Here is a 17,497-nt window from a genome sequence, read left to right on the forward strand (position 1 = left end):
AAGCAATTTTCTCCTCAATACCTATTACATATGTAAGAGTTGACAAACTACAACGACTTCGGAGTCAAACTTTCGATCATTCAAACAATTTCGAGTTGGGGTTATTGTTCAAGTTTATCGCTGCTGACGTTTCACTGTATTCGAGAGAGTTTTAATGCGAATGTGTGCCGGTAGGCCAGCAAACAAAACAGGGATGATACTACGATCCTTCGAGATGCGTATCGACATGCTCCCATTAGAAATCGATGCTTAATATGAGGTACGTTGTAGTCGAGGCAAGAATAGCTAAGATAGAGCAGTCTTCGACTCGAATTTTAGAATCCTTCGGCGCTGCTCTCGGGTAGCAATAGCCCCGGTGAGAGACAGTTGGTCAAACTTTCGTCAGTTTGCACAGCGAGTGTTCTATATTCAATTATAAAACTCGATTGCATGGTGCAGTGGAAAAGCAATTCCGAATGGAGAATAAAAGAAAGAGAAGTGTCTTTATAAGAGCTAGTGTTTTATCAGATTGATCAATAAATTGCTGTTAATAAAATTGCATTGGTATAACGATAGGAGGAATGATCCTGGATATACATTCGGCATATCGATGATGCACGAATAATAGTAAGGTGGAAATTTGAAAATTGCAGAAGAAATTTTTGACCAATCAATTTTAGACTTTTGTAATTTGCTATAGATAGATTTTATAGGATTATTGCAGCTGCTCGACTACAGTCATCGGTCGATCAATGGAACATTGTTTCAAAGTTGCATGACGAGGAAACATGGAAGGTGCGAAAAATGTTAGATAGACTAATGATGCTTGATTAAGATGTAATCGCGATAGTTATTAGAAAGGTTCGCGCTCGCGTGCCTGAGGTTATTAGAAGCAAGTTTGGCAGGCCCGGCGAAGAGTTAACTAGATTCAGGCTTCTATAGGCTTCTAGCCCGCGCCTCTCGCGGTTCGATTTGCACGTCGCGTCAAACTTTTCGCCATTCCTCTATACCTGTACAAGTCTATCTCTATATGGACTCGTCTATCTTATTTCTTTAAAAGGAAACATTACACTAAACCTAAGCCCCCCGTACACGTTCCTCTGACGAATTTCTCAATGGCGCCATATCAACATTTGTCAACGAATATATATATCGTTTGTGTAGATCGATCGTTAAACGCGATTCCAAGTATATGTCTATAATGATACACCTGTATAGACCTAATTGAAAAAGTCTTCGTATATGTCTAGCGTACATTTGAATAAAAAACTCATTTAACCATATGTATATATAATAAGGCGATTGCGTAACTGTAGAATGTTTGGTTCGAGCTTCCCACTTTCGGATACATGAAATTATATTTTAAATAGCCCAAAGCGTGTGCTTTGCGAAGACTACGCCGGCATCCTGATTATGAGGATACGTGTGCGTGTGTGCCGAACTCGCGCAGAATGCAGACTATCCACCAGCTGACAAAACTGGAAGACCTTGGTGCGTCCTTCCCTTTGATGCTTCGCCAACCTGATCAAGAATGAGTTTCTTTTTCCCACAGCAACCTGTGTGCCTGCATGGTTGCCTTTCCGACTACCACCGTCACCTCATCCATGTACCTGTGTATAGGTATATTTTATATATATATACCACAAGTTTATCAAACTTTTATATGATATAGAAGCACCCATAAAACCTACTAATCTTTAATTATAATCTAAGAAAATTAAAGTAATATAGCTACCGAGTCTTTTGGCCATTCAACTCCATGTTTTTTCCCTGACGAATTTCGCTAGGTAAATTCACAATTCGAAATTCTGATTATCCTACGTATAAATGTATATGTACATGGCATGATTCAAGGTCTCAATTATTTTTAATGTTCAGCTATGCCATTAAACAAGTACCTATCACAGCGCGATCCTATCGAGGCAAGATTACCGTAACTGCTGAGCCACGCGCGTAATCGCAAATTTTCCTACCAGCAGCGCACTAAATCATACACGTTACGTTCGCCTGGGATTTAAATTTCGCTTTTAGCCTACGTATGTAGTATATATACATATATGGGTACGATTGAGTTTAAAGGAATTATTGCGAAATTTCATTACACCTGCGGGATCGCGCGTCGACAATTTTGTATAAAACGAATGTGCCAAGTAGGAGATTTTCACATATCAGTAATTTCCTACGTAGCACGGTAGTCGCCAATTTGGCAAGTAATAGTCGTAATAACAATTACGAGTGTTATTTCCAGGGACATGTAGCAAAGTTTTAGGGGATTAGCATAAAAACATGGGATTTGCAGGGTATAATTGGTTGGATCGATTGGAAAGGGTCGTCGATCGGCATGTTGCAGCTTTGGAGGTTGGACGCGATGTCGTGGGTTATATTATGGCCGCAAAATACTTTGGCGTAGGTTCTAGCTGGAAGGTACATGTATGTATTTATAAATATTGGTGTAAGAAATTGTAGTGCAGTCAGTCGTGCGAAGCGAATAAAGAGAACTGGTACGGCTGATGGAAAAGGAAGCTCCACGGTGCGTGCGACGCGACGGCGGCGGCGGACGGAAAGTGACGCGCGTGGCTGTCTGTCCGTGGCCCCCGTGGCCTGCCTGTGCCGTGCTGCGCTGCGGTGGCATCGGCATGGCATCGTGGATGGACGTGGTGGTGTGGTGTGTCAGCCAGCCATTCCCTCGGTCGAGTTCGTTGATGCTCGGCTCGTTTCGGAAGCCAAGGCACCGTGGTATGTATATATACTATATGTACATACTACTAGAGTTGGGTCGGTCGACTCGTTCGTTCCGTACCCGTTACTACACTACCAGCCAGCGCAGCCAGCTCAGCGCCCTCGTCGCTCCCCCCCTCCCTCGCGTCGGTCGTCCCCAACAGCTCCTCGTCGAGGAGCGGCGTGGCGCGGCGCTGCGCAGACCAGTCACTCGTCGAGTCCACCGAGGCACGGAGGAAAGGCAGAGTCCACCCACCCACAGGCCACGGAGTCAGTACTCGACCGACCGACAGAGTTCGGTCATTCAGCCAGAGACTGTCGGCAGCGAAGCCAGTGCTCCAGCTCCACCGGACGCGAGCGCGTGCGAAACCCCGTTCTGCGCTCACTTTTCTCCTCCTCCTCCTCCTCCTTCTCCTCCTCCTCCTAGTTCTTCTCACACTTTGCTACCACAAATTACACATTAAACATTCTTCCCCTCGTACTTTATTCTCATTATTTTTCTTCCTCGCCTGGTTCGCTGCCATTCAACTCTGTGGCACGTGTGCAGCTTTTTGCCAAACTCTTCATCAGCTACGAGTCGGTGCAACCAACGTACGTGTCTTAGCTTTGTGCGAAACGCTTTACGAAACCTTTGCTCCGAGAGTGAATATATATATAAGAAAAGTCCAGCATCGTTCCACTGGCAAGAAAGATTGTGGGAATCTCATTGCAGCGTGGCATATCCGGAGTGAAAGTGGAGCGAGAATAGAGCGGAGGATCGACGATCCAACGGTGGGACTTGCCAGAGCAGATTTTTCCTCACTCGAAGAGGGGAGAGAAAAGAGGAGAGGCGCGCGTGCTAGTGGATTGTATCGTGCATGGTTTAAAGGTCGATGGGAAGAAAGTAGTACCTATATGCTTCGAGTTGGCACACGAAGCTGGTACTCGCAACGGTCCCACGTAGAACAGTGAATGCACTCGCGCGCGGACAATTAGAGGAGTAGCCGTCGCAGCGCGCTCTTTCACGCGGCGCGTTCCAACCAGCCGCAGCCGCAGCCAGAGCCGCAGCCATAGCCACTCCCGTTGAAATTCCCTCGTTCGACGACGATGACGATTCGATCGATGTTGTACGAAAGTTTGTAAAAATTAGCGCAACATGAGGAGCGATTTCGCTTAAAAGTGGAACAGGGAGAGAGAGGGAGCACGTGGTGCGTGGTGGGTGGTACACTGGTTCCCGTGCGGAAGCTGCCGTTAGAAAAGGATATTCGAAAAATATCCGCGCCGGTGGCGGCGCGGCGCGGCGCCCCAGCCTTTCCTCCATCCATACCAGTGTTGCTCCATCGGCCCATCGCCCTTCTACTGGTGCAAAGCACAACCGCCGCAGGCCACACGGTGACACGTCCAGCGAATATAGCTGTTGCCGAGTGCTGCCTCTGCCACGACCTACGCCATCCAAATCGGACGCTTCCGCTCTTCTTGCCCGTCGGACATTCACGGATATCTCGCCACACACATACACCTTCTATCGCTCTACATTTCCAAAAACGAAACATCTCTCTCTCTCTCTCTCTCTCTCGTTCAGCGAAACGTGATCCGTTCGCTAATATGATCCGCACTACCCAGTAAAAATGACGCTACGCGAATCTGCAATTTCATATCACTTTCAAAATATCGTCGAATGAAGCATTCGATACACCTAGAAGACTGACGATTCATTTCCTATAATGAAATAGAGAAGAAAAAACTTTTGACAATTTAAAAAGTTTCAATTCTCATATTTGAATACATCCTCCAGAATAATTTGTCGTATCAATTGCTGCCAGAAATATTATATATCTTACGCGTGCACAGAGATAGTTATTTCTATAAGAATATTTGAAAAGGACGAATAAACGAATGTTCGTTTCTTTCTAAAAGAAAGCGCAGCTTTTAGCATTGTATCTTAATAAGCGTGCGATCCAAATGGAATAATGCAATTTTAACATATCGACGAGTTTTGGGATGCGTATCGTATGCGAGCGAACGGCTGACGAAGCTCGATTGCCAATGGAGATAAGTGAGAGGAGCTGCAGTTTTAATAAATCTCTAAATTACTCTAAACAGGAAGTGTAGTGGACGGAATAACAAGACTAAAATTTTTTGTCAACGTGGAATGTCGGAAGGCTGAGGGAACACTCTCCTCTGGACACCAGGGAATAAGCAGTGGAATAGACTTGGTCAATCGTTCGGCATTTAAACCTTCAGTTTTCCACAGCCAAAGGTACATACCACGTACAACGGCCAGTACAGTGAAATATACGCATATAGACGTATAATCTCAAGCGTGATATCATACAACGAGTGTTTGTGCGTTATCGCTAGATATATTTCTCAGTGAACGTTCAGTGTGCAATTTAACAGTTACATACATACGGCTGAGAATTTCATCGAGCTCCCCCTCTCTCGTCTCGTCCTCTTTACGCACGAGCCCGAAAGAACGGAGAAAACACCGATTACTTATTTCCTCTCGTACAAGCGTGCAATATATATTGTTCTTCCCTATTCGTCTTTCCAAAAACAGAGTAAACAATACTACTTTGAAAAAGAGCTCAACGTGCTGTGATAAAATCTGTGATATTGCGCGTTTTACAAATCAATTTCGAGCTGTCCGTCGTTCGGCTCGTTTTTCATTCGTGCATCAACACATAGGTAAGTCTAATTGCAACGTTTCAGGATATTTTACACGTGTCTGGTTTTCAAGGCAACACTAACGAGTTCACGTTGCGCGCGTTTCTCTCCGTAATCCTATACTTTTGCCACTTTATTCGTCATCGAATAACATCGATCTTGGCTCGAATCCAAATTGACCATCGACCTTGCGATGTCTATAGTGATTTTAATTATCTTTTTGAGCAGTGACATTTTTCTCACTATATCGTCATTTACTTTGTGGAACAATTATTTCATCTATGGGATAAAGCACTTGTCGATAAGTGAAACGTCGCAGAGCGGCGGTTGTTTCCCTGATCATTTCATTGATAAAAGCAAGGAAGCTAGAGCATCGAGAGAGAGAGAGAGAGATAGGAGATACATAAAACACGGAATAATTAGATTATCATCCTTTCCTTCCTTCCAATAAAACTCAGATGAAAAGGTTAAAGGTTCAGCCAAGTAATATGTTCGGCAGAATATACATATATGGTGGTGTAGCAGCGTGAATTCGTAAGGCGGCAACTGTTTGCATCTTTTAGAAGAAAATATTTTTAGTGGTTGGTCGCACATGTGGGGGCACCAACTGGGGTCGATGAACCTGAAGAAGGTTGCCCAAGGCCGTCACCATCTATTTATAGCGCAACCGTAACGAGGTAGACATTCGTTGAGAATCTTGTTCATATAGATTCCCAATGAAAGCGTATACGTGCTGCAGGAAGGAAAGACTTACACATATAAACATACCATCCCCGTTTCTCATATGTGCAATTATGGCAAAAAAATACACGTTTTTAGCTGCCTACGAGTCCCTATATATATATTCATACCGTGTGCAATCATTTTCCTTGCAAAAGTAGAAAAAAAAAGAGAAGAAGCATTAGGTATATAATTATTTAATTAATATATGTAAAATCAGAGAGGTTCATCTCCTAAGCCCCCGTGTTCAGTTCAGATCATTCTTGTGGAATTTTCTTAAAGTACCAATAATAACACTAGTGCCGAAAATAATATATCTTTTAATTCTATCTTCGTAGAAATTTTTAACGAATGCATCACTGCATGACTATATACATATAGGTAATGGAGTAGCCTGATTTTTGGATCATTGTTTTAATTGGTCCACCGATGACACCGATATACCTTCACCGGTACTCGCCCTTCGCGTACAGTCAAACGCATTATGTGTGTTACTTTGTATAAGTATAGGAAAAACCTCCAACCAAAATGTAGAAAGGTGAAAATAGATAGCACTAGCAGAGAAAGAGAGAGAGCATACGTGTACACTATTCTTGCCTCAATGTCATTGTGTTCGACTGCACCAAGCGAATCAGACATTTCTAGTTTCAAACAGTTGAAAAGCCAGCTTCGTCCCCTGTAAAGATATACTATTCAACTGTTAATCATTTTTTCGTCGAGCGCTGTTTAGTTACTACGCGAATAAACAGAACAAATTTTACATGAAGAGTACTTAAGAAGCCCTATTATATCGTTTTGAAAAAATTAACAACATTTATATTTCTGCAACTTCAGAGAGAGAGAGAGGGAGAGAGAGAGAGCAGATCCGTTAAAATTAGAAATATTAGCCGCGAGATACATTTATTAGCAAAAATTTTAAAAGTGTTTATTTTCTTATTTAAAAATTTTTTTAAACAGTTCAAAGTCCTGTTTTGTCGGATTCTCGTCGAAATAAACAAATAATAGCTGAAAAAGCTGCCATAGTTACAGCACTTACACAGCTTCTCTCTTTATAAAAATCATCAGAATTAGAAAGAGTAAGAGAAGAATAATGAAATAAAATCAAGATTTGTGTGATTTGAATTTGGTTAAGCTATATTTAAAAATAATATTACTCATATTACAGACATTCCGAGCTTGTTTAAAACGAACCTAAAATTCTAGTGTGTCGAGAAACGTATATACGCGTATTCGGTGCCTTGTTCGTGCACCAGTATACATATAGGACATAGCTTATTATTTTACTACTTAACGCGAAACTATTATCGAGCTTGCTGACACATGAAGAAACGAAGCGAAAGATTATCCGACGCTCAAATGTAGCATGGATTATGACTCTCAGCCGAACGCGCGCATGACCTTCTAAAAAAAAAAACTATATTATTGCATACAGATTGAATTTCTTCTTATAATTATTGTAGATCGTCCAATCTAAGATACTATCGATTCAAACAAGGAGATCGGTTTCTTTAATTGGATCGCGAACCGAGATCGAATCCCCTAATTGTCTACATAAACATTTTGTATATCCCATGTTTTTGTTACCACCGATAAATAAATTGTTTATTTTTTGGTAGAATGTTTTCATCACATTCACACTTTGTTCTTTTGGTTAAAATATCCTTAATTCCATAAATAGCGCGTAAGTGATCCAAATTTAGCTACCCTCGCCTATTACTTTGACTATTTGTAACATTACAAAAACAGATAACAGATTGAATTTCCGTAATATATATATAAGTTTAAAATTACTGATATTCGGATAAACTATAAACACACGTACTGCAGCCACTCAGTGTGCTATAAAAACGTAGTAAAATGCATAATTTTACACACAAATGTGTTATTAGTAATTAGTGTGTTACTTTACACGCAAAAATATGCGCAATTGACACGCTTATGAATAAAATTATCCAACAATGCAGTTAAATGAGTCGTAAAGCGGTTACTTTAGAAACATAAAGAATTCCATAGCGAACCCATAAACAACAAGGATTAAGCGTGCAGATGTGACGTTTCAGCGATGAGCATGAGCTATCCTAGATTTTAATTAGGAAAAAGGAATGTACGTGTGAAAAGTATGCATTAGTTGTACTCGATATTGATATATATGTAGATATAGATATATAAACAGTGCGTGCCATCTCACATACGCTTTGAAAAGTATTAGAAACTTATTCTATATTTATAAATGTGCGTGCGTCGTAATCAAGTATTTAGTAGCAATTATACAACCGTATATGAAAAACTAGAAAAGCTACAAATAAAAAGCATGAAATTTTTTTAATTGGGGCGTGCCAAGGCTAATGATTATCTGCAAATTCGGAGAAGCAAATTATTGTAAATTAATGTTGCAAATTAATATAGCTAAAAGTTAAAGAGAGAAACTGCTTTCTGGCTTATCGAGGCAATGTATTCTATTTGATAATATTCACTATAGGACTATTTTATACTTTGCATCACTTAAGCATGCACAAGGTGTAAATACCTGTAAAAGATTTCCTCTCGGTAAATATCCAGCGTTCATGATGTGTAATAGGAAACATTACACGTAAAACTTTTTGGGTGTGATGCGGCTAGCCTGCAATAAGTCACGATAGCATTATCCGCCAAATATTCTGGCTGCTTCATCACAACAGAGCGTATATATATATATATATATATATGTGTGTGTGTGTGCGTATGTTATATACACGTACGTAGCGCAACACCCCGCACATTTGTGGCTACATTTCCATGAAAGTTTCGTGGAAAGTCGCGCGGATATAGTCGCGGATATTGTTATGCACTTTGGACGCGCAAGGGGAGAATCCCAAATATACAATATATATATATATATACAATAGAATTAGAGGGAGAGAGAGAGAACGAGGTATTTGAAAATGCAGATGTCTGTCCCGCGTGGACAGAGGTAGCTGGAGGGCTAGCCCTTTTCCAAGATCCTGCGCTCACTGTAAAAATAAAATCAACCATCGTAAATTCCGAGGGAAGGAGTTAAAGCGAGCTGCGCGCGCGAACGCTACTAAAAAATCTCTCCCGCCGCCGCTAAATGCGTGACTCTCGCGGAGTTTCAGCTTTCAAGTATATTCGGTGCACGTACAAATCCACGTACAAGATATAGTCTCGGCATACTATCCGCTTTGCGCTAACCAAAGTGGGAGGGGGAGCAGGAGGACGGGCGGCTCGATCTCTATATTATGCAACGCAAGGGCCTTTTTTTTCTTCTTCTTCAAACTGCGTATACATTGAAAAAGTTGCCCCATGTGGAGCCGAAAATTTAAATTGCCCAGCGTGGTACATGTATGTACTAACGTCTCTCTCGTATGTACGCAACTTATTTATATGCTTCTCGCTCTACGAGGAGACGTGCATTATCTGTATATATGGGCTACCAGCCAAACCATCCAATTCATCCGTTCGTTCGGTGCGACCTTGCGCACATGTATGTACGCTAGAGCGTCCCTTTTATAATATCTAGCTAAATGCATTATGCAGAGGTCTCAAGCCCGATAGCTGTGCTATCGAGGAGCCAAGAGCCGCGCGAACGCCCTTAAACGCTAAAATGGCTAAATGGTATATGTATGTACACACGCCTCTCGGAAAAGTGTGTGTAACCTTAACGAGAGGGTATTGCTGCTGCTGTTGCTACCTAAATTATAAGCATCTAACAAACTTGGATTCACCGGGCGAAGAAAAAACTCACGCTAAACGATCCTATATGTATACTTTCCCGAAGAAAAACTTTCCAAGCTTTCGAAAGTATAATGCTGCTGCTTCTGCTCCCGAGTGTTTCCGAGGGCTGCCGAGTGCTGCCGCGAGAGTGCTACACCTCGCCTCTCGAGTCGCGATCACTTTGCATACATGTCTCGATATATGCTAATTTATCTAATGCTTGTAAAGCTTCAACAACTGCCAAGTTATTGTTCTCACTGTCATCGCGACAACGACTCATCTGCCATTAATTATTTATTTTTGAAAAAAAAGAAAAATCCAGCAAATTGATTTTTTGAATTCTTTCTTGCTTTTGATGAGAAGGTGGCTCCTCCACGTTCAACTTTTTAGTAGAAAATATTTCTCTGTACACTTACAAACAACTGATGTTTCAAATAAATGATCCCGGCCTCCGATTTAAGTTATAAAAACGGCCCGATCAAAGTAAGACGACAGATTTATGCGCTAGGGGGGCTCCTCCGATGAGATTTCACGCCTATCGTCTCTCTCCCTCTCATTCCAACGGCAATGTAGACCTATTTGACTTTTCTTTCTTTCTCCCTTTCTTTTCAATAAATATAAATTCTATTTTATTGTGAGTTAGACCAACTCAAACATATTTGCGAGCTATTTTTTTACTTTAATGGTAAGAAATCTTAGTTGGAGACAGCTTGAGCTTTTGGAAATTTGGCAGCAATCGCGCTTATATATATATATATATATATATATATATATATATATATATAGCTTTTTGTACATTGCGAATCTGCTTGATACACCCTAGTTGAACTTTTGCTTCTTATATTGTTTTTTCTTAGGTACTTGTAATACAATTATATAGATATAATGTTATAACTACATTATGTAACTCTTTATACCATTCAAAGTTATAAAATTATCTCGGAAAACTAAATAGTATCTGGTCGCTGACTGTTTCATATTTGATAAGGTATCTGGCTAATAGCTATTGTCGCGTTTCCCTTGCCTCTCGAGAACCAGCAGACAGATATCGTTTTACAGTGGGAAAAATGTTTGACGCTCGCTACTAACAAAACTCTTTCATTGTTTTCTTTTATTCGTTCAATTTTAATATATATAAATATCTGTGCGATATCTCTTGTTTCTTCGTCCTCTTCTTTGAGCAAGGTACGCCGTGAAATTAGTTACACGTCGCTTCATATAAATGTGGAAGGAAGCTGGTGGAACGCGTGAGAACTTTTCCAATCATGCCACAGGTAAATTTAGAGAATCTTGATAGTGTCGGTATAATATGAGTTTGGCGGCAAATATAATAGCGAATTACCAAAAGTCAAATATAAAATACAATTAAAAACTATGTTAGTTTTGGAAAGTTTACTTTATCCAACCTAAACTCTGTCTGTTTTTATTTCGCATAGCGTACGTGTCTTAAAGTCAGAATAGAGACTAGAAGAATAAGAGAGAGAGAGGAGCTTTAATTTTCAATTGCAGCGACTCTTCACGTTTAAATAAATGATTGCTTTTGTCTATCATCACTGTGCAATAACTAGTTTTCTTCTATCATTTTTTCCTCTCTTTAGGCTCGAATATCTGAATAAAAATTACAAATCATATCGCTTATTTCATGACATATTTAGTACAAAGTATCGCAATCCAAATTGAAAGAAATTCCCGTAGTTTTATCTATCATTTATCTTTATTTGTCTTTGTTGCTTTTGGCTTTTAGAAACTGGCTTAAACGTATGCACTAGCGATATCGTTGAAAATCGACATCGGCAAATACACAGCCGCTTGAAAACTTTTCCAATCATACCTTGGTGAACTTGAGGCTGGGGCTGGCTGACTGGTCGAATGTAATGAAAGTTCAGCCGAAGGAACTCCCCCATTGCAACTTTCTTCCAACTGCTGCGAAGAAGCTGCAACCTGCAACGTTTTTACGTTTCTTACCACTAGTAGTTGTTCGATAGAAAAGCCAAATTCAGCTGATCCGTTCTCACCATTGATTAGCAACTTTCGAGCACAATGTATTTTCTTTTCTTCTCTTAACACCAATGATCCAGAAAAAGAAGAGGAAGATCCAAGAAACACCAATGTTAAGCAGCTTGAAGAAAGTAAAACCCTTTAAATTGAATTTTCTGCAAACGATTGAAAAATCGTTGAACAGTTTTTAATCGCACGTTTAGAGTGGACGAATCAAATAATTTTTAGCGATTCGCGCGCGCTTTGTAACGATCTATCAAGTTATCTGCTGCTGTTGCTGCTGCAGTCTATAAGCATCTAGAACGATCGATATATACGCACCGTTTGTTTAAGAAACAGTTTGGCACACGACGACGACTCGACCAATATTATAACTTTTTACATGCCGAAAAATCAAGTTGCACTTTTCAACCGTTGCAGCGATAGAATGGATTTTACCTCATTCTTTATACCATTTAACACCCTAACACCATCGAAATGTTAGGTCCATTTTCTCCCCGTAATTTTTCATCCTCCGTTATACTACAAGATTAGCTCTCATAAAAAATACCCAGCTTCCGCGCACTAATCGCTTATATATCTACCCATAAAAGCCTTATTATTATTCTAAATTGGACAGTTTCGCTATTACTTAATAATACTAATGCGTTATTTATGCTAATGTATTCATTATTTCTCCACTGCGAATTTCAGTCAAACTTATCAGCTAGTTTGAAATATTTAAATATAACTTATCACAATGATTAATCGAACTTTTGGATATATACAGATCCGCTGGCTTTAAAAGAGTTTTAAAGCTTGGAAAAACTTGTTTCACTTCCTCTGTCAATGGTGACCGTTTAAAATATGCAAAGTGTTTCCATTATTTGCGAGATTACCGCGTGCATTTTATAATAGATTCTTATATATTTCGACTAAATTAATATAGGGATGAATTTATTCTTCATGGTGGAATAAGTTTTCTTTTGCGTTTCTGTCAAAAGGCAAGTTGGATCATTGTCGAATGCTGCAACGAAAGTTGTCTACCTAATGCAATCACTTGAAAGAGCTAATAAATCAGTTTAGATTTTATTATCATATATATATATATATATGTGTGTGTGTGTGTGTGTGTGTGTGTGTGTATGTAATTTTGAAAAATCCAATCTTTAAAAGCTTTTCGAAAAATGGTTATTGGGAGGAGAAAAACTAGTGTGGATTATACCTCACACATATACATTATGTGTCGCACTTGGGCAAGCTTCAACGCTGCTTGTATCGAGAATTTTGTTTAAAACTTTACGTTCGATTCGTCAAGATGATTTATCGGCTTATTGGCAGCTGAGCATACGGGTCAATCGATCGCTGCGCGCTATCGTTTCTGGATTCTGGAGTTCTCCTCTCGAGAGGCAATTTAACGCCATTTAACCACGCGATGACAAGCACTCCGTCTTACGCATGGTCAAGCTCGGGAATAGACCTTCGCCCTGATAACTATATATATATTCCTATATCGCGACCAAATTTCCATTCTTTATTAGAAAAAAGATTAAAGCCCATGAGCTGGTGCAGTATCATATCAATCGGGGGCCGCGCGCGCTCGTCAACTCTATAAATTTCAGTCATGCATCCAGAACTCTCCTCTAACGTAAATATATCCCTATATATCTATCATTGGAATGTCATACTTCCGAGCCTATCATCCCATTAATCGATGATTCTTGATCAAATTTTTCTTAATCGTTCGTTCGTTCGTTTGTTCTCGCTTCGCAATGAAATCAATTTACTCGCAGATATTTTGCGGAATAAATATGACTGAAGAAAAGCACGGAGAATATGGATGGTGGATCGATTTACTGGGCCTTGTGTAAATCAGTCGCACGAAAGAAACTTTAAAGATAAGACGACTTTATTATTCCAAGAAAACCACCACGTTCACTCTTCGACTTTCAAAGTTTCCATGTTAAAATATATAGATAAAACTTATCAATAGAATGATAATCAATTACGCTCGTGGATAACTACAGCATAAGTGCATGTGTCGCGCGCTAATATTTTTCATCTTTCCTCTATACCATTGTTATCTGCTCTTTCTATCTTTTCTTTCCCGATACATTGATATACGTATTGCGAAGCAAGATAATGCCCACTATTTATTATCACTATGCGCTAAAATCACCTAGCCTTGATAAACATGACAAAAGGCACAAAATATAAAATAGGTTGAATTGCTTTCAATCTTTTATAATATGATCAACACCATATCTGCGATTAAAGATCGAAATTATCGAGCTCGTTAGGAGATGTGGAACATTGTCAAAGTACATTATAAATATCCTCCGATTTTTCTGGTACATTTCATACGCGGTTGCTGCATGAATGCGAAGCACATTATAATCAAACGAAATATATCAGGATTCCCATTAGATCGGATAGCACGCGCGATGCGTTATTTTATTTAGAATTGCGAATGAAACTTTTCATGGTGATAATGGATGGGTGGCTCCAAGCCGCGATGTGCTAGTCGTGCATCCAAAGGTATGGATGAAAATATGTTCGTAGGTTTTCATAAAATTGGAGGGGATGAAAAGAAAGAATGAATTCACTCGAATGGGGATGATTTGGTCGTTTACTAGTATAAAAGCGGACGAATAAGGTGGAGATAGTCGGTGATCGGTGCAGGTCACTGATTATCCGCGCAGACCCTCACAAAAAAATATATGATATTTCTCTTATCCGATTATTGTACACGTTTCACGATTACCTAGATAAGAGGAGAGGCCGTAGCCATGTACGCGACTCAAAGCGTTCTACCGATCGGCGGTGTCTACACTAAGCGCGCATGCAAGTGGCCCACGGTCGACTCGAGATCGAGCAGCTATAGCTCCCAAAGTGGCGCACACACAGGTACTAGCCAGGTAGGTTGTCACAGGTCGCGCGAATGGGTCAAACATCGGGTCAACGATGGCAAGGTTAGATTGCGCTGCGGCCGGGAAGGGGGGGGGGGAGGCTTCTTACTGCCTCTCTCTCTCTCTCTCTCCACTCTTCCTACAAAATTACATTATACAGCTGCTACGTATCGGTAAGCAAGAAAACGCCAAGTGTTGACAAGCCCTATTGCGTTTATAGGTATATATGTATATGTAGATATACCTATGATGCAGCCGCCGCACATTGCAAAGACTCCGTAACGGCAACTCGAAGCTTTTATACGTTTAGATATACCTACTTGTATAAACTACAAAGAACAATTTACAACGAATTTCTACATTTACAGTATGTAGATTATAATATTAAAATGTTTACGGTCACTCGATAGTTGTATATAGATGCGTGCCTATATAAGGTATAGTGTCGACTACTCTACTCTACTTCCTTTGAGGAATAAGGTAGAAAAAAGAATACGGCATGTACGACGCGTCTATAATGAAACAATCTCAGTTGGAATAAGAACAAAGATAATTGATCGTAAAGCCTAAAACATTTCTGCATCGCTGCGAAACAAGATTTGAACGTGTAAACTTTTTATTGGCTAACTTTAATGTAAACAGTTTCTTTCTGGAATACCTCAGAGTTTTATGAGAAACAGACAGTTGTACGTAATACAAAGATTATGTAAAAATATATAGGTACTCCTTGTATCGTTTCAAAGCAATTTCATTCTTGCTGACTCATATATTCTAGTCATAGAATTCATATTGAATAATCTCACGAAATCTTTCGGTATCCCCCCCTTTTTTTTATTATTAAAAAAGAAAAGCTAACATAGTGAGATATTAAAATAATATATAATAATCCACATCAAATAAAATAACTCTATATTTGATATTACGCGGCGGTAGTTATTTTAATTATCTAATTTTCTAACTGTAGCTAAAAATTGAATTTAATTTTGTTTTATTTAATCTCTCTCCTAACAGTATATGTATATAAATTATATCTACCAAATATGCTCTAACTAATGAATCATTGTTCGATAATTATTTCCTACGAGTAGCACTTGGTGATAGTCAACAACCGTTTATTCATTCGTTGAGATGACATTAGAGTCGAGAGAGAGAAGAGCAATAAGAAATTATTGTAAAAAGTCAATGCTTTTTTCTAACCACTTTAATAATTTCAATGAAACTCGAAGACTTTGATTCACTGTCCTATACATATATACATGCAACACAACCAAACTTATTTAAATCATATTTCACGAAAAACAATTGCGACGTGTTTTTCTAGCGAGGTTTAGTCGCTACGAACAGTCCGATTCTTTTTGACTGAGAGGGATCAAAACAATATTGACAAGCTTAAAGTTCGGATATAAAACAATTTATTATACTAAGAAATATTGTAACGAGACGTTTACTCCGCCGCTACTCCATGTACGATAACTACGATACCGCGTAGTAGTGGGGGGAGTCTACAGTGCAAGTGCCGATACCGCGGCCTGCACTGTACAGCGTGCGGAGTATAGCGGGCTCGGAGTATACCTCCCCAACTTTCCAGACTGGCCGCTCGGAGCACCACCGTCGCCGTCTCCGGGCCTCGGACGGATATATAAGGCCGAGCCCGAGCCGAGCAGAAGAGTCCGTCCCATATCCAGGAGCTCTCCGGATACAAGTCCTATCCCGACCACGCAGGAGTTCTCCGCGTAATCCCGGCCATATATACCCGTCCGAGGCCCGGAGACGGCGACGGTGGCGCTCCGAGCGGCCAGATGAGTAAGTTAGGGAGCTATACTTCGAGCCAGCTATACTCCGCACGTTGTACAGTGCAAGCCACGCGGTATCGTATATGGAGTAGCGGCGGAGCAAGCGTCTCGTTACACAAATACATATATTTTGGATGAAAAAAAATCGTGCCACCTTTTTTATATATGTAATTTCATTCTCCGGAGAAAAGTTGACTTGCATTTTTTTCGAAACTACACGTTTAACGAAAAATGTTCTAAAGAAGCATGAAAGTTATGTGAAAAATGCAGTTTAAACGTGAGGTTTGTATGTATGTATAAGAGGCACTCTTGTTCCATTTATTTGTTCGGCCTGAATTTCAAAGTCTTTTGCTTATTTGCAAAGATTGTAATAACTTTCGAAGGAGCTGCGAGAGGAAAATTGATCCTTACACAACTGCTTTAAAAGCACGTATATTTAAAGCTACGGTTTTTATGGGCAGGAGGTTCTTTTAGAAAGGTTGTTGAATAGGACAGAAGAGTCGACCGATAAGATGGTAATCGCCTTACTAGGCTTTGTACGAATCAAGGCACACCTATAGACGCACGTATAGCCATACCTATACGAATAGAGCTTGCTGAAATTTCCGAGCCCTTGGCCCATCGTACCATGTATATTCATAGCGCTTCTTTCGTTTCTTCGCTTTTGCATCCATTAACCGCGTGGACCCTCTTTGGCTATTCCACCCCTTGCTTATCTGCCATGCACCCGACATTTGTCACGGACAAATTAAACCTTAAATGTGCGCTTATACGTTGGAACTACTAATTCAAGCCACTATCGCACTTGGTAAAGCACATATATAAGTTTCCCATTTTGATACTTGTCGATCAATGCGGTGGCGGCGATCCAAAGCCACCGCGAGCTGCGCAGATGGATCGCAGAGAATCCTCTACACACACACACACATGTATCCTAATACTATCAATTACTGCAGTTAAGAAGCGATGGAGCACAAAGTTGAGTGATCGTGCAGTTTTAAGAGCGGCAGCGGCAATCGTACGTTATTTCTGCTGGTATATATA

The 17,497-nt window shown here is 40.1% G+C and overlaps 1 protein-coding gene across 3 annotated transcripts in view; it reads left to right on the forward strand.

The window, feature by feature from the left end:
- Positions 1-2,610: 2,610 nt before the first annotated feature.
- Positions 2,611-17,497, forward strand: part of LOC136775486 (mannosyl-oligosaccharide 1,2-alpha-mannosidase IA-like) — an 80,106-nt gene continuing 65,219 nt past the window's right edge. Inside the window, exons 1-2 of one of the 3 annotated variants that reach the window (XM_066730302.1) lie at positions 2,612-3,803; positions 4,780-5,364. The gene's annotated coding sequence lies outside the window, so the exon portion shown is untranslated. Of the gene's footprint in view, positions 5,365-17,497 lie in introns of all 3 variants that reach the window. The other 2 variants (XM_066730303.1, XM_066730301.1) reach the window with 2 other exon arrangements.

Source organism: Prorops nasuta, unplaced genomic scaffold (genome assembly GCF_024137725.1).
Source record: "Prorops nasuta isolate Cenicafe-Biocafe unplaced genomic scaffold, Cenicafe_Pnas_1.2 PNAS00008, whole genome shotgun sequence".
Lineage (NCBI taxonomy): Eukaryota > Metazoa > Arthropoda > Insecta > Hymenoptera > Bethylidae > Prorops > Prorops nasuta.